The sequence below is a fragment of the Bubalus bubalis genome, chromosome 18, assembly GCF_019923935.1.
Source record: "Bubalus bubalis isolate 160015118507 breed Murrah chromosome 18, NDDB_SH_1, whole genome shotgun sequence".
In the NCBI taxonomy this organism is placed as follows: Eukaryota; Metazoa; Chordata; class Mammalia; order Artiodactyla; family Bovidae; genus Bubalus; species Bubalus bubalis.
The window spans coordinates 42,009,699-42,025,488 of NC_059174.1; the positions used below are offsets into that span (position 1 = coordinate 42,009,699).

The 15,790-nt window shown below is 43.7% G+C and overlaps 1 long non-coding RNA gene across 1 annotated transcript in view; it reads right to left on the reverse strand.

Moving 5' to 3' along the window:
* Positions 1-2,625: 2,625 nt before the first annotated feature.
* LOC123330349 overlaps positions 2,626-15,790 on the reverse strand; it is a 53,217-nt gene continuing 40,052 nt past the window's right edge. The window contains exon 3 of the long non-coding RNA XR_006546205.1: positions 2,626-3,364. This is a non-coding gene — a long non-coding RNA (uncharacterized LOC123330349). The remainder of the gene's footprint in view (positions 3,365-15,790) is intronic.

Below are 15,790 nucleotides of genomic sequence, written 5' to 3' on the forward strand. Positions count from 1 at the left end.
TTTGGGCACCCTCTCATCAACACATTTTCTTGATAAAGGAAGTCAGAACCCTGAACATCTGCCCACCTCTTTCCTGAGAACCTTCCTCCCACCAGGTGGCCGGTCCTTGGTGTGCTGGGATTCAAATGTGCTTTCCGTCCCCAGTCAGAGGCACACATACCCAGGCCTGTCTTCACCAAGAAAGCACCCATCTCCCAATCACTCACAGTTCCTGCTGCTTGGGGCAAAATCCTCTGTGGACACCCACCCTCCAGGGTACTTCATTTGCTAGACTGCTCAAGGCCATGTCCACACCAGCTGCAACTCCTTGGAGGAGCAAAGCTGGCTCCAGACACATTCAGACAGGGCTTGGCTTGATGCCATTTGTAAGCATTGACTGATAAATCCAGAGCTTCAGATCAGATAAAACTTTGATAAATGGTTTCTTGGTGTGCTGGTAGCAATACCTACTCCTGTCTGCCCCAAGCCACCTGCAGCAATCATCTTCGTTTTGTTTAATCAACAGCACAGACAACAATGCTTGAAAGCCATCACACCAGTGAGGGATGGCGCAGATAGGCCCCCCGCTGAAGGGTACTGTTGGACAGAAAAGTATAAAAACTCACAGCCCTGCCCAGAAATGCCAGAGCCCTGCCAGCGTGGTTCATCTTCTTCCCCCTTGGGTGTGTGAATAGGAACAAAAGTGGTATCGTATGGTGAACCAGAGGGCCCTGGGTCTGTGCACAAATGCTGAGATGACCAGGGTCGTCCCGCAGCTGGGCAAGCGTCACTGGCTTTGGTCCACCTATAGCTGGAGCAAGTGACACAGAGGCCCTGGCTACTCCTCAGGAGGCAAAGCCACCCCGGCTCCATCACATTGGTGGAAGCACAACTCAGCCTTCAGCTCACCTACATCATCACGCCTACTCTTCCTCCACAGACCCCATCCCTGCCCCCCTGAATCAGAACCTCCCAAATAAAGAAGCTGTATTCCCAAATAAAAAGAGAGAATTGATTTCTGCACATTCACCAGGGGAAAGCAGCTGAAGAGCCAAGAAGTTCCCTAAAAATGCAGGTGCACAACTCACCCTGCCCATGACCCACCCTCCTTGGTTGCACAGAGGAATTCCAGACACCCCAAGCCTCCCTGCTAATAACTTCAGATCCATCCCCACCCCCAAAAATCAGGACTCTCATCCCATCAGCCCTTGTCACCTTCCACAGGATTGAAGGAAAGGACACAGTTTTCCCAGGAGGGAGGCTGTGTGGGGAGGTGAGGCTGCTCCATCTGGTCAGGGTTCCTGACTCAGGAAACAAACACCTACAGACCCAACACAACTCGGCCAGACGTCCCAGGGCTTGGAAATAGCCTGAAGCTGTTGCTTCTTCTATAAAATGGTGGGAGAGCAGCTCAGGTTTGAAAGGCAGCAAAATCTGATTTCAAAGCCTAGGTCTGCCCCTGACATGCCGTGCAACTCCAGGCAAGTTAATATACTTCTCTGAGCTTGATTCCTTATTTGTAAATTGGAGATTTACGTCTCAAAGTGACTGACTGCATTCACTCAGTCATTCAGGAAATACTTACTCAACTCTTACTGAGCAACAAGGGATGTTCTACGTGCTGGCAACAGTCATGAACAAATGTCAAAACCATGCAGGGTGCAGTGTTGTACGGAGCTGCTGGGTATTTCATGTCTATTATTACTCTTACTGTTGCTAATGAGTTTTGTCCTGAGAAGCAACTGGAATTAAAGTATGTTGCTGCTGCTGCTAAGTGGCTTCAGTCACGTCCAACTCTGTGCAACCCTATAGACAGCAGCCCACCAGGCTCCTCTGTCCACAGAATTCTCTAGGCAAGAATACTGGAGTGGGTTGCCATTTCCTTCCCCAAAAGTATGTTAGTGCATTTTATAAATATAAAGCTCTCTACAGATGTCAGCTAATGTTATTTCTTTTATGGGTTAAACTCTTTGAGAGAAGGCTGACTGGCTACTCTCAGCTTCTCTAAGGGTTCCAGAGCGGTTGCCACCAGTTCCCACCACCTGTCCTAACTGCCCGTAGCATCCGTGCCTCGATAGGTCAGGGGACAACGACAACCTATGTCTCCCTCCAAGGTGTCTCCTTCGTCCTGCTTTTCTCTGCCCACTGCAGCTTTAAGCATGAATGCTGCTGCTGCTCCGTTGTTCAGGCGTGTCCAACTCTTTTCAACCCCATGGACTGCATCCCACCAGGCTCCTCTGTCCATGGGATTTCCCAGACAAGACTACTGGAGTGGGTTGCCATTTCCTCCTCCAGGAGATTTTCCCTACCCAGAGATCGAACCCATGTCTCTTGTGTCTCCTGCAGTGGCAGGCAGATTCTTTACCAATGCGCCACCTGGGAAGCCCTTAAGCATGAATATCAGGAATTAAAATTATATAATATTAAAACAAAATAAAAGAAAATAATATATATATACTTGTCTGCGTATGTATATGTGTAGATAGGTGATAGATGTTAGATAGATATGGATCCATGATTGCCTACCTGCAGTAAGGGTTCTTTAAGGAGGGGCCAGGGACGGAGGAGCTGTGCCCTACAAAACTGAACTGAACCAATCCTATACCCAAAAGAGTAGGTAAAAGAGAGAAGGAAAAAGGAGGAAGAGGCAGATCAGCTGGTACTATTGTTTTTCACCCCAGCAGGCCATTGAGCTATAGTAGTCAAACCCTGAGTGGGAGGAGCCACAATAAAATCAAGTGTGGGCCACGGTGATGGTGAGTGGTTCAGAGGTGAAGCCACTTAAATGGTTGGTTTTCTCTTTGGAGTGAAGTGCCTTACTTATGGATATATTTGCAAGCATGACAAATGGCTGGGACCAGAAAGGCAGGTGTGAGTGAGAGAGAACGAGCCTGTGTTCCTGCAGAAGGTTGGAGGTCAATCCATGCCAGGACCTGGACAACACCAAAGCTTCCCACTGTTGACTCTGCCACAGGGACCAGCAAGGCACAGTGTTGCATCCTCTGGCCCCAGCAGCATGGTTGTCTGGGCCCCTCCAGTGCCCTTCCAGGGCCTGCCAACCAAGCCAGCAACAGATACATCCGGTGAAGTCCCTTGAAGGTGGCGGGGAGAACCCAAGCCTCGCCCCACCCCCAAACACAAAGGTAAAATCAGGATGGAAATCCAAAGACTCATTTTTGTACTTAATTTCCATTGATTAAAAAAATATGTAAATGGCAAAGATGTTGACACGATTAAGCCATTATGGTCTATTGTGCAATTATTTCTTTGATAGTTCATGACGGCTCAATTGGAGGCATAATGGACTATTATGCCATGACATCTTTGTTGAGCATTTTTGCTTGTTTTCTTCTTTTCCTTAATTTTCTTTCCTTCATCTTTTTTCCTTCAAAAAAAAAAAAAAAAAACAAGAGAAAATTTTTCATTCGCACATCATTGACTTTTTAATGTCAGATTATTTACTCAATAGTCAATAACGATGCCTTTGGATTCATTATGGGCTATCGTGTAAATAGCTAATTGCATTAATTACAGCCTTTTTACAAATGTTTAGTTTGCAGCTCATCACACCCATGGACTGTGTAATTGCTGCGAGCGGGGCTGATGGGAGGCACAAGCCCTGGGTGTCTGCTTGGTGACAGGGAGACGTCTGTTGCTTTTGTTCCAACCTGACCAAGTTATAATCACTAACTACATCTCTGTGTGTGTAAAAGTGTGCATGTATGTGCACATTTGTGTGTGCATATGTGTGCGTGTTTGTGTGTGTGTGGAGGGGTGCTTCGGGTGTGTACATTTGTGGATAATCTCATGTCACATTTATAAAGATAGGAGTGATTATTCTTACACAGTTGAAAAATTTTGCTTGGAAAAACAACACTAATTTATGAAAGAATTTTTCCCATTTTTCCATGACTTAAAAACACCAACATGCTAAGACATAGTGTGTTCCATAAGGCATTTTCCTTTCACAGATTATAAGTAGTTATCTTGAGAATGGACTCAGACCCTGGATGTGTACAGAGCAAACCCCCCAGGAAGAGGGATGGCAGACTTGTGAGATTCATTGTCTTCTTATAAGCAGGGCTTTGTGTTTGCAAACTGAAATTCCTGTGGGCACAGACTCTTTTGGGAAACCTTCTGAATATCTCCTAGTACCATGTTTTGCATGTATATTTGAGGTAAACTGAAACACAAAATGGACTAGGGCCACCCTGGGTCAGCTGGGGCTCTCTGGTAGCTTCTCGAGTCAAAGCAACAATTCCCTGCTCTTGTTTTTCTCTTCTCAAACCTCCTTTGCTTCCCTGTTCTCTGAGCCTCAGACCTAGTGTGGCCCCTTCCTTTATCATCCCATATGGTTCCCATTCTTAACTTCTCTTCCTCTTCCTCAGGACCATGTTACATCCTTCTCAGCTGGGGCTAGGCAGTCCCTGACCAAGCTGTCAGCCAAGACAGATGGCTTTGCATGTCAGGGGTTCAGCAGTACATTCTAAATTGGAAGACAAACCTCTTGGTCACTCTTTAAAGATAATTCATGACACCTAACAATGGTCATGGCAAACCAAGTCAGGAGACACAAAAGTGATGCTCTGCCCAAACCAGTAAGGTCATCCTTCACAACAAAAGTTAACCTGAGCTCCAGGCTCACCTGGAAATGAACCTCTAGAAAATTATCCATCCAATCATTACCTGCCCACCACAGAACTTAGAAAACAGTTACAACCAATCTTTATAAGTCACTGAGTCCCAAGACTCTGATGCTGGGAAAGACTGAAGGCAGGAGTAGAAGGGGATGACAGAGGATGAGATGGTTGGATGGCATCACCAACTCGATGGAACTGACTTTGAGCAAGCTCCTGGAATTGGTGATGGATGTGGAAGCCTGGAATGCTATGGGGTGCAGTAGCATGCCATGGGTCATAAAGAGTCGGACATGACTGAGGGACTGAACTGAACTGAATCCTAAGAGGGCATTCCTCAGTCAAACACTAGGCCATGCCCATTTTAATATATACCTCCCAAAACTTCACTTAACTGGTCATCACTGAAAGGAATTCAGAGTCAAAAGACTTCCTGAACATATCCAAAATGTATTAACTTTCATGAATATATTTTTAAAAACAGGTATTAATTATATAACATATGATATCACATATATGTAGAATCTAAGCTATGACACATGAACTTATCTATGAAACAGAAACAGAGTCCCAGACATAGAGAACAGATTTATGGTTGCCAAGATGGGGGTGGGATAGGGAAGGAATGGATTGGGAGTTTAGGAGTAGCAGATGCAGTATATACAGAATGAATAAACAACAAGGCCCTATTATACAGAACAGGGAACTATATTCAATGGCCTGTGATAAACCATAATGAAAAAGAATATTTTTAAAAGATTTATATATATGCGTGTGTGTGTGTATATATTATATGCACACACGCACACACACACACACATATATAAAACTGAATCACTGCTGTAGAGCAGAAATTAACACAGTGTTATAAACCAGCTATCAGTCAGTTCAGTTCAGTCGCTCAGTCATGTCCAACTCTTTGCAACCCCATGGACTGCAGCACATCAGGCCTCCCTGTCCATCACCAACTCCCGGAGCTTACTCAAACTCATGTCCATCGAGTCGGTGATTCCCAGTATTAGGGTCTTTTCCAATGAGTCAGTTCATCACATCAGATGGCCAAAGTATTGGAGTTTCAGCTTCAGCATCAGTCTTTCCAATGAATATTCAGGACTGATTTCCTTTAGTATGGACTGGTTAGATCTCCTTGCAGTCCAAGGGACTCTCAAGAGTCTTATGCAACATGACAGCTCAAAAGCATCAATTCTTCGGTGCTCAGCTTTCTTTATAGTTCAACTCTCACATCCATACATGACTACTGAAAAAACCATAGCTTTGACTAGATGAACCTTTTTTAACAAAGTAATGTCTCTGCTTTTTAATATGCTGTGTAGGTTAGTCATAATTTTTTTCCAAGGAGCAAGCGTCTTGTAATTTCATGGCTGCAGTCACCATCTGCAGTGATTTTGGAGCCCAAAACAATGAAGTCTGTCACTGTTTCCATTGTTTCCCCATCTATTTGCCATGAAATAATGGGACCAGATGCTATGATCTTAGTTTTCTAAATGTTGAGCTTTAAGCCAACTTTTCCACTCTCCTCTATAAATTTCATCAAGCTCTTTAGTTCTTCACTTTCTGCCATAAGGGTAGTGTCATCTGCATATCTGAGGTTATTGATATTTCTCCTGACAATCTTGATTCCAGCTTGTGCTTCATTCAATGCCATATTTCGCATGAGGTACTCTGCATATAAGTTAAATAAACAGGATGACAATATATAGCCTTGACATACTCCTTTCACAATTTGGAACCAGTCTGTTGTCCCATGTCCAGTTCTAACATTTGCTGTTGCTTCTTGACCTGCATACAGATTTTTCAGGAGGCAGGTCAGGTGGTCTGGTATTTCCATCTCTTGAAGAATTTTCCACAGTTTGTTGTGATCCACACAGTCAAAGGCTTTGGCATAGTCAATAAAGAAGAAGTAGATGTTTTTATGGAACTCTCTCACTTTTTCAATGATCCAACGGATGTTGGCAATTGGATCTCTGATTCCTCTGCCTTTTCTGAATCCAGCTAGTGCAAGTTCATGGTTCAGGTACTGTTGAAGACTGGCTTGGAGAATTTTAAGCATTACTTGGCTAGCATGTGAGATGAGTGCAATTTTGCAGTAGTTTGAGCACTCTTTAGCATTGCCTTTCATTGGGATTGGAGTGAAAACTGACCTTTTTCAGTCCTGTGGTCACTGCTGTGTTTTCCAAATTTTTTGTCATATTGAGTGCAGCACTTTCACAGCATCATCTTTTAGTATTTGAAATAGCTCAACTGGAATTCCATCACCTCCACTAGCTTTCTTTGTAGTGATGCTTCCTAAGGCCCACTTGACTTCACATTCCAGGATGTCTGGCTCTAGGTGAGTGATCATACCATCATGATTATCTGGGTCCTGAAGATCTTTTTTGTACAGTTCTTCTGTGTATTCTTGCCACCTCTTCTTAATATCTTCTGCTTCTGTTAGGTCCAAAAATTCCTGTCCTTTATTGTGCCCATCTTTGCATGAAATATCCCTTTGGTATCTCTAATTTTCTTAAAGAGATCTCTAGTCTTTCCCACTCTATTGTTTTCCTCTGTTTCTTTGCATTGATCACTAAGGAAGGCTTTCTTATCTCTCCTTGCTATTCTTTGGAACTCTGCATTCAAATGGGTATATCTTTCCTTTTCTCCTTTGCCTTTCACTTCTCTTCTTTTCACAGCTATTTGTAAGGCCTCCTCAGACAACCATTTTGCCTTTTTGCATTTCTTTTTCTTAGGAATGGTCTTGATCACTGCTTCCTGTACAATGTCACAAACCTCTGTCCATAGTTCTTCAGGCACTCTGTCTATCAGATCTAATCCCTTGAATTTATTGGTCACTTCTACTTTATAATCCTAAGGATTTGATTTAGGTCATACCTGAATGGTCTAGTGGTTTTTACTACTTTCTTCAATTTAAGTCTGAATTTGGCAATAAGTTTTTGATGTGAGCCACAGTCAGCTCCCAGTCTTGTTTTTGCTGACTGTATAGAGCTTCTCCATCTTTGGATGCAAAGAATATAATCAATTTGATCTCGGTATTGACCATCTGGTGATGTCCATGTGTAGAGTCTTCTCTTGTGTTGTTGGAAGAGGGTGTTTGCTATGACCAGTGCATTTTCTGGCAAAACTCTATTAACCTTTGCTCTGCTTTATTCTGTACTCCCAAGGCCAAATTTGCCTGTTACTCTAGGTATTTCTTGACTTCCTACTTTTGCATTTCAGTCCCCTATAATGAAAATGACATCTTTTTTGGGTGTTAGATCTAGAAGGTCTCATAGGTCTCCCTAGAACTGTTCAACTTCAGCTTCTTCAGCATTACTGGTCAGGTGCTGGAGTGAGAATGAGGAGATACCCCATGTCCAAGGGTAGAGAAGCCCCAGCAAGACAGTAGGAGGAGCAAAATTGCATTTAGAATCAATCCCCATACCCACCAGAGAAGCTCAGAGGGCTCAAACAAACCTTGTGTGCACCAGGACCCAGAGACCCCACAGAGACTGAGACAGAACTGTGTTTGGGTGTCTCCTGTTGAAGTACGGGTCAGCAGTGGCCTGCTGCAGGGGTAAGGGCTCTGGGTGCAGCAGACCTGGGTATGGCATAAGCCCTCTTGGAGGAGGTCGCCATTAACCCCACCATAGAGCCCTTAGAACTTACAAAGGACAGGGAAGCAGACTCTTGGAGGCACAAACAGAACCTTGTATGCACCAGGACCAGTGACCCACAGGAGACTGACCCAGACTTGCCCATGAGTGTCCAGGAGTCTCCAGTGGAGGCATGGGTTGATGGTGGCCTGCTGCAGGGTTGGGGGCACTGAGTGCAGCAGCGCGTGCATGGGACCTTTTGAAGGAGGTCCCCATTATCTTCATTACCTCCACCATAGTTTGGCCTCAGGTCAAATAACAGGGAGGGAACATAGCCCTGCCCACCAACAGAAAATTGGATTAAAGATTTACTGAGCATGGTCCCGCCCTACAGAACAAGACCCAGTTTCCTCCTCAGTCAGTCTCTCCCATCAGGAAGCTTCCTGTGAGTCTCTTATCCTTTTCCATCAGAGGGCAGACAGAATGAAAACCACAGTCACAGAAAACGAACCAATCTGATTACATGGAACACAGCCTTGTCTAACTCAATGAAACTATGAGTCATGCCACATAAGGCCACCCAAGACACACAGGTCATAATGGAGAGTTCTGACAAAATGTGGTCCACTGGAGAAGGGAATGGCAAACCACTTCAGTATTCTTGCCTTGAGAACCCCATGAAGAGTATGAAAAGGCAAAAAGATAGGACACTGAAAGATGAATTCCTCAGGTCAGTAGGTGCCCAATATGCTACTGGAGATCAGTGGAGAAATAACTCCAGAAAGAATGAAGAGACAGAGCCAAAGCAAAAACAACACCCAATTGTGGATGTGACTGGTGATGGAAGTCAAGTCTGATGCTGTAAAGAGCAATATTGCATACAAACCTGGAATGCTAGGTTCATGAATCAAGGTAAATTGGAAGTGGTCAAACAGGAAATGGCAAGAGTGAACATCAACATTTTAGGAATCAGCAAACTAAAACGGACTAGAATTGGTGAATTTAACGCAGATGACCATTATATCTACTACTGTGGGCAAGAATCCCTTTAGAAGAAATGGAGTAGCTATCATAATCAACAAGAGAGTCCAAAATCCAGTACTTGGATGCAATCTCAAAAATGACAGAATGATCTCTGTTCATTTCCAAGGCAAACCATTTAAATGAACTATACTTCAATTTAAAAAAAAAGGCTAATACTGGAGATGTATACAAAAAGTCAGCTTCTGGGTTAGCTACTAAACGTGGCTGATTCCTTCCTGTTTTCCTCCTCATTCTGTGTCTAATCTGTTTGTCTTAGACAATAAGATCTACCTTCCCAGTTGAGAATAAGAACTTGGTCCACAGATGTACAACCCTCAAGAGGATTCTGTTGTGCACTAGAGCAGGAAAATACAGGCGGATTTGAAAAAGGACTTTAAAAAGTCAAAAATATAAAGTTTAAGAGGCTATCCTCCAAGTAACTAGAAATTTTAATTGCCTGGATACCCTATCCCTCAAGCACTTGAGCAGCATAGCTTTTTCAGAGGTGCAGAAAAAAGCTTCAGATATTCTTTAGTGAGAGTGATGTGGCCCCTGCATGGCCAGTACAGAAGTCTTTCCACTTGCTCAGTGGCAACACGGTGCTGAAAGTCCTCAGGCCTCTGTAACTCTAGCTCCTGGAATTTGGCCTTAGCATGCTGCTAGAATACCACATAAATGTCTCCTGCAAAGCACACATATATTCCCACACTCCAGAATGTTTCCTCTTCTGATAGCACTTCAGATATCAGTGATTATTCTAAAATACTTGCAAAGGTAAAAGAAAATAAATATATCTGTCCTAGGAGACAAAAGGAGGTCCCCATTACCTCCATTATCCCTACTGTAGTAAACTACAGGGAGAGAACACAGCCCCGCCCATCAACAGAAAATTGGATTAAAGATTTACTGAGCATGCCCCTGCCCACTAGAGCAAGACCCAGTTTTACCCACCCAGTCCTTCCCACCAGGAAGCTTCCGCAAGCCTCTTATCCTCATCCATCTGAGGGCAGACAGAATGAAAACCACAATCACAGAAAACTAACCAAACTGATCACATGGATCACAACCTTATCTAACTTAATGAAACTATGAGCCATGCATGTCGGGCCACCCAAGATGGACGGGTCATGGTTCTGACAAAACATGGTCTACTAGAGAGGGAATGGCAAACCACTTCAGCATTCTTGCCCTGAGAACCCCATGAACAGTATGAACAGTATGAACAGTATGAAAAGGCAAAAAGATATGACACTGAAAGATGAACTCCCCAGGTCAGTACGTGCCCCACATGCTACTAGAGAAGAGTGGAGAAATAGCTCCAGAAGGAATGCAGAGGCTCCGCCAAAGCAGAAACAATGCGCATCTATGGATGTGTCTGGTGGTGAAAGTAAAGTCTGATGGTTAAAGAACAATATTGCATAGGAACCTGGAATGTTAGGTCCATGAATCAAGGTAAATTGGAAGTGGTCAAAGAGGAGATGGCAAGAGTGAACATTGACATTTTAGGAATCAATGAACTAAAATGGACCAGAATGGGTGAATTTAATTCAGATGACTTTTACATTTACTATTGTTGGGAAAAATCCCTTCAAATAAATGTAGTAGCCCTTATAGTCAACAAAAGAGTCTGAAATGCAGTACTTGGGTGCAATCTCAAAAATGACAGAATGATCTCTGTTCGTTTCCAAGGCAAACCATTCAATATCACAGTAATTTAAGTCTATACCCCAACCAGTAATGCTAAAGAAACTGAAGTTGAACGGCTCTATGAAGACCTACAAGACCTTCTAGAAGTAACACCAAAAAAAAAAAAAAAGATGTCCTTTTCATCATAGGGGACTGGAATGCAAAAGTAGGAAGTCAAGAAATACCTAGAGTAATAGGCAAGTTTGGTCTTGGAGTACAAAATGAAGCAGGGTAAAGGCTATGCACTGGTCAGAGAAGACACTCTCTTCCAACAACATAAGAGACAACTCTAAACATGGACATCACCAGATGGCCAATACCAAAATCAGACTGATTATATTCTTTGCAGCCAAAGATGGAGAAGTTCTATACAGTCAGAAAATTAAGACCGGGAGCTGACTGTGGCTCAGATCATGAACTCCTTATTGCCAAATTCAGACTTAAATTGAAGAAAGTAGGGAAAACCCCTAGGCCATTCAGGTATGATCTAAATTGAATCACCTACAATTATATAGTAGAAGTGACAAACAGATTCAAGGGATTAGATCTGAGAGAGTACCTGAAGAACTATGGATGGAGGTTCATGACATTGAACAGAAGGTGGTGATCAAAAACCTCCCCAAGAAAAAAGAAATGTAAAAAGGCAAAACGGTTGTCTGAGGAGAACTTGCAAATAGCTGAGAAAAAAGAGGAGTGAAAGGCAAGGGAGAAAAGGAAAGATATACTTATCTGAATGCAGAACTCCAAAGAATAGCAAGGAGAGATAAGAAAGCCTTCCTAAGTGAACAATGCAAAGAAATAGAGGAAAACGATGGAATGAGAAAGACTAGAGAGCTCTTCAAAAAAAATTAGAGATACCAAGACAACATTTCATGCAAAGATGGGCACAATAAAGGACAGAAATGGTATGGACCTAACATAAGCAGAAGATATTAAGAAGAGGTGGCAAGAATACACAGAACTATATTTTTAAAGATATTAATGACCCAGATAACCACAGTGGTGTGATCACTCACCCAGAGCCAGACATTTTGGAGTGCGAAGTCAAGTGGGCCTTAGCAAGCATCACTACAAACAAAGCTAGTGGAGGTGATAGAATTCCTGGTGAGCTATTTGATATCCTAAAAGATGATGCTATGAAAGTGAGGGCACTCAATATGCCAGAAAATTTGGAAAACTCAGCAAGGGCCACAAGACTGGAAAAGGTCAGTTTTCATTCCAATCCCAAAGAAGGGCAATGCCAAAGAATACTCAAACTACCGCACAATTGATATTTCTCCTTGCAGTCTTGATTCCAGCTTGTGCTTCATCCAGCCCAGCATTTCGCATGATGTACTCTGCATATAAGTTAAATACACTGGGTGATAATATACAGCCTCGATGTACTCCTTTCACAATTCGGAACCAGCCTGTTGTTCCATGTACAATTCTAACTGTTGCTTCTTGACCTGCATATGGGTTTCTCAGGAGGCAGGTAAGTTGGTCTGGTATTCCCACATCTTGAAGAATTTTCCACAGTTTGTTGTGATCCACACAGTCAAAGGCTTTAGCATAGTCAATGAAGCAGAAGCAGATGCATTATACATTTATACGGTCCTATTTTTTTTTAACATAAAGGATAAATGACACATCTCTCCTATCTGACAACATGAGGTGCTCATCTCTATTCAGATGGTTCCACTAAATTTTGGAGATTTGGAGAAAAGAGAGAGACAGAGAGAGCTTGCTAACTAGAAAGTTCATTGCAGTTGTGGGATTTGTTGCAAGCATAAAAAACCAGTGTTTACAAGAGTTTAAGTTAAGAATACTGGTTTATCAAGAACATGCTCTGAGGATGAGAGACATTCTTGCTGGTCCAGAGGCTAAGACTCCATGCTCTCAATTCAGAGGGCCCGGGTTCAATTCCTGGTCAGGGAACTAGATTCCACATGCTGCAACTAAGATTTTGCATACTTCAACTAAACATGTTGTGTGCCACAATGGAGACTGAAGATCCCAAGAGCCACAACTAAGACCTGGAGCAACCAAATACACACATACATACATTCACACATTTTTTTTTTTTTAAGAGCATGCTCTGGGGATCTCATAGGAACAAGTATAGCAATGGTCTGGATCTCAGGAGCCCTGGGAGGCAGAGCATTCAGGACCCTCACCCTCCCATCACTACTCCCTCCACTCACTGCTCCCCTCTCCCTCTCTCTACCAAGGTGGGCACCAAAGCTGCCAGACATTCCCTCATTTCCACTGCTGGAGAAAAACAAATCTGTCTCCTTTCATCCAAAATCCAAAAAATCCCAGTTGTCAGGTACCCACCCCTAGACCTATGGGCAGCATGACCATTAGATTCAGAGTTGATCACCAGTACCATATGGAGTCAGTGCAAGGGAAAGGATGGGGTACTTTCTGAAAGAAGAGGGAGAAAGAGTGGGACAAGCAGAGGAAAGAAAATGTATTCTCTACACGCAGGCAGGACTTCCACTAGTAGTTATTCTGACCATCTTTCAATTATCCATCCCCAGGTAGAGTGGAAGAGCCACAACAGGGATGACCTAAACCATGGTATCAGACAATTGGCAAGCCTTTGCCAAGCCCTTGCAACATGGACCAGCGGGAAAGAAAGGCAAAACATGGCAGCTGACCATGTTTTGGAGTTTTTCTGGGTAGAGAAAAATATTCCCACAAAGCACTGCTAGAGACAGAATGGATTTAACTGGCAAGCTCTGTGGTGTCAGCTGGTCGTAACAGCCAAGTAATTGAGCCTGATCAGAGGGCAGAGAGTTAGTAGCTGGTGAGAAAGGGATTTGAATGTAGAGCTCTCAGAGCAGGGCCCAGGGGGCAGTCAGAGGTGAGAGGTGGGCTAATTTCTGCTTGCAGGCCACCTGGAGTTTATGGTGCAGCCAGTAGGTCCACCTCCCAAGGCTGACGCCATCCACGCAACCCCTGAAATTCCTGATAAAACGGTTAATGTGCTGTCCCTATACGAATCTTCCATCAGGAGTACACAGTGCAATTTCCCCTGAGACCTAGAAGTCCTTCTGTAACTTCCCTGGAAGATGGTTTACTGTGAACTTGGCAGTTTGGTAGCCTCAAAGAAACACATATTCTTGTCCCTTAAAGACACAATGTGGGGACTCCTGAGGTTTCAAACATCATCTCTGTAATCCACAGATTTGCCCTGAGTGCAAATCATCAGCTCAGCATGAGGAAATTGAAATGCCTGCTTTGTGATGTTCATCCTTCTTCTTGCACACACAACTGCCAGGTGTGCTGGAGGCACACAGGGCCTTTACAAGAAGAAAACCCAAAGTTAATCAATGGCAAGTTGGGGACCCGTATTTTGAAGAATGATTCATACCATAAATAATTCATTTCAGAGTCCTCTTTAATGTCAAGATCCCATGCAGCTTTTTATTTTCATTTTTAAATATTTATTTACTTATTTTTGGCTGTGCTGGATCTTCATTGCTGCATGCAGACTTTCTCTAGTTGCAGAGAGCAGGGCTGCTGTTGGTTGTGATGCACAGACTTCTCATTGCAGTGGCTTCTCTTGTCCTGGAACACGGCCTCTAGGGCTTGTGGCCTCAGCACTTGTTCCTTGTGGGATTACTGGTCCTATGGTATGTGAGGTCTTCCCAGACCAGGGATTGAACCCAAGTATGCAGCATTGGAAGGTGTTTTTCTTAATCATTGGACTACGAGGGGAGCCCCTGCAGCTTTTTAAATAAGAACCAATCACCAGATATAAAATGGTACAGATAAACCTATTTCCAGGGCAGGAATAGACATGCAGACATAGACAATGTGCATGTGGACACAGGGTAGGAAGGGGAGAGGGAGACGAACTGGGAGATTAGAACTGACGTACATACACTACAACGTGTAAATAGATAGCTAGTGGGAACCTGCTGCATATCACAGGGAGCTGTTTGGTGCTCTGTGATGACCTAGACGGGTGGGATGGGGAGTGGGATGAAGGTCCAAGAGGGAAGGGATAACGTATACACTCGCTGTTGCTGTTGTTGAGTTGCCCAATCAGGTCTGACTCTTTGTGACCCCCATGGACTGCAACATGCCATGTGTATACTTACCGCTGATTTATTTCATTGTACAGCAGAAACTGGGCTTCCCAGGTGACGCTAGTGGTAAAGAACCCTCCTGCCAATGCAGGAGACAAGAGATGTAGGTTCGATCCCTGGTACAGGAAGAGCCCCTGGAGGAGAGCATGGCAACCCACTCCAGTATTCTTGCCTGAAGAATCTCATGAACAGAGTAGCCTGGTGGGCTACAGTCCATAGGATTGCAAAGAGTCGAACATGACTGAGGCAATTTAGCATGCATACACACACACAGTAGAAACTAACACATCATAAAGCAATTATACTCCAATAAAAATGTTATTTAAAAAAGAACCAATCACCAGAAGTTTGTTTCTCAGACAAAGTTTCAGGAATATACAAAATACAACACATAGAGTATTTAGAACTCTAGGGAGACTGGAGCTGGAAGGGACCACAGGAGACTCCTAGCCGGATGATGATTTTCAAATTCAAGGATGCAGAAGTATCACATACCTTCCCAGACATCCCTCTTCCACAATCTAGGGCAGACCCCATGAGCACAGTGCTGGAGATTCACCAATCACACTTTGAGAAATGTCAGGCCCACTATTTAGGAAACAGAAGATTCCCAGTGCCACATACATGCATGGCAGAGCCAGGACTAGAACCCAGGGCTCTGATGCCCCCACACCCTGCCTCTCACAGGGTGACTATTTTTCCTATGATGCCTACATGATTCGTGGCTTCAATAATCAGAATATTTAATCTCTAATTCTGATAAGCAAAAATTATTTCTCAGAGGGTAGGGCAAATA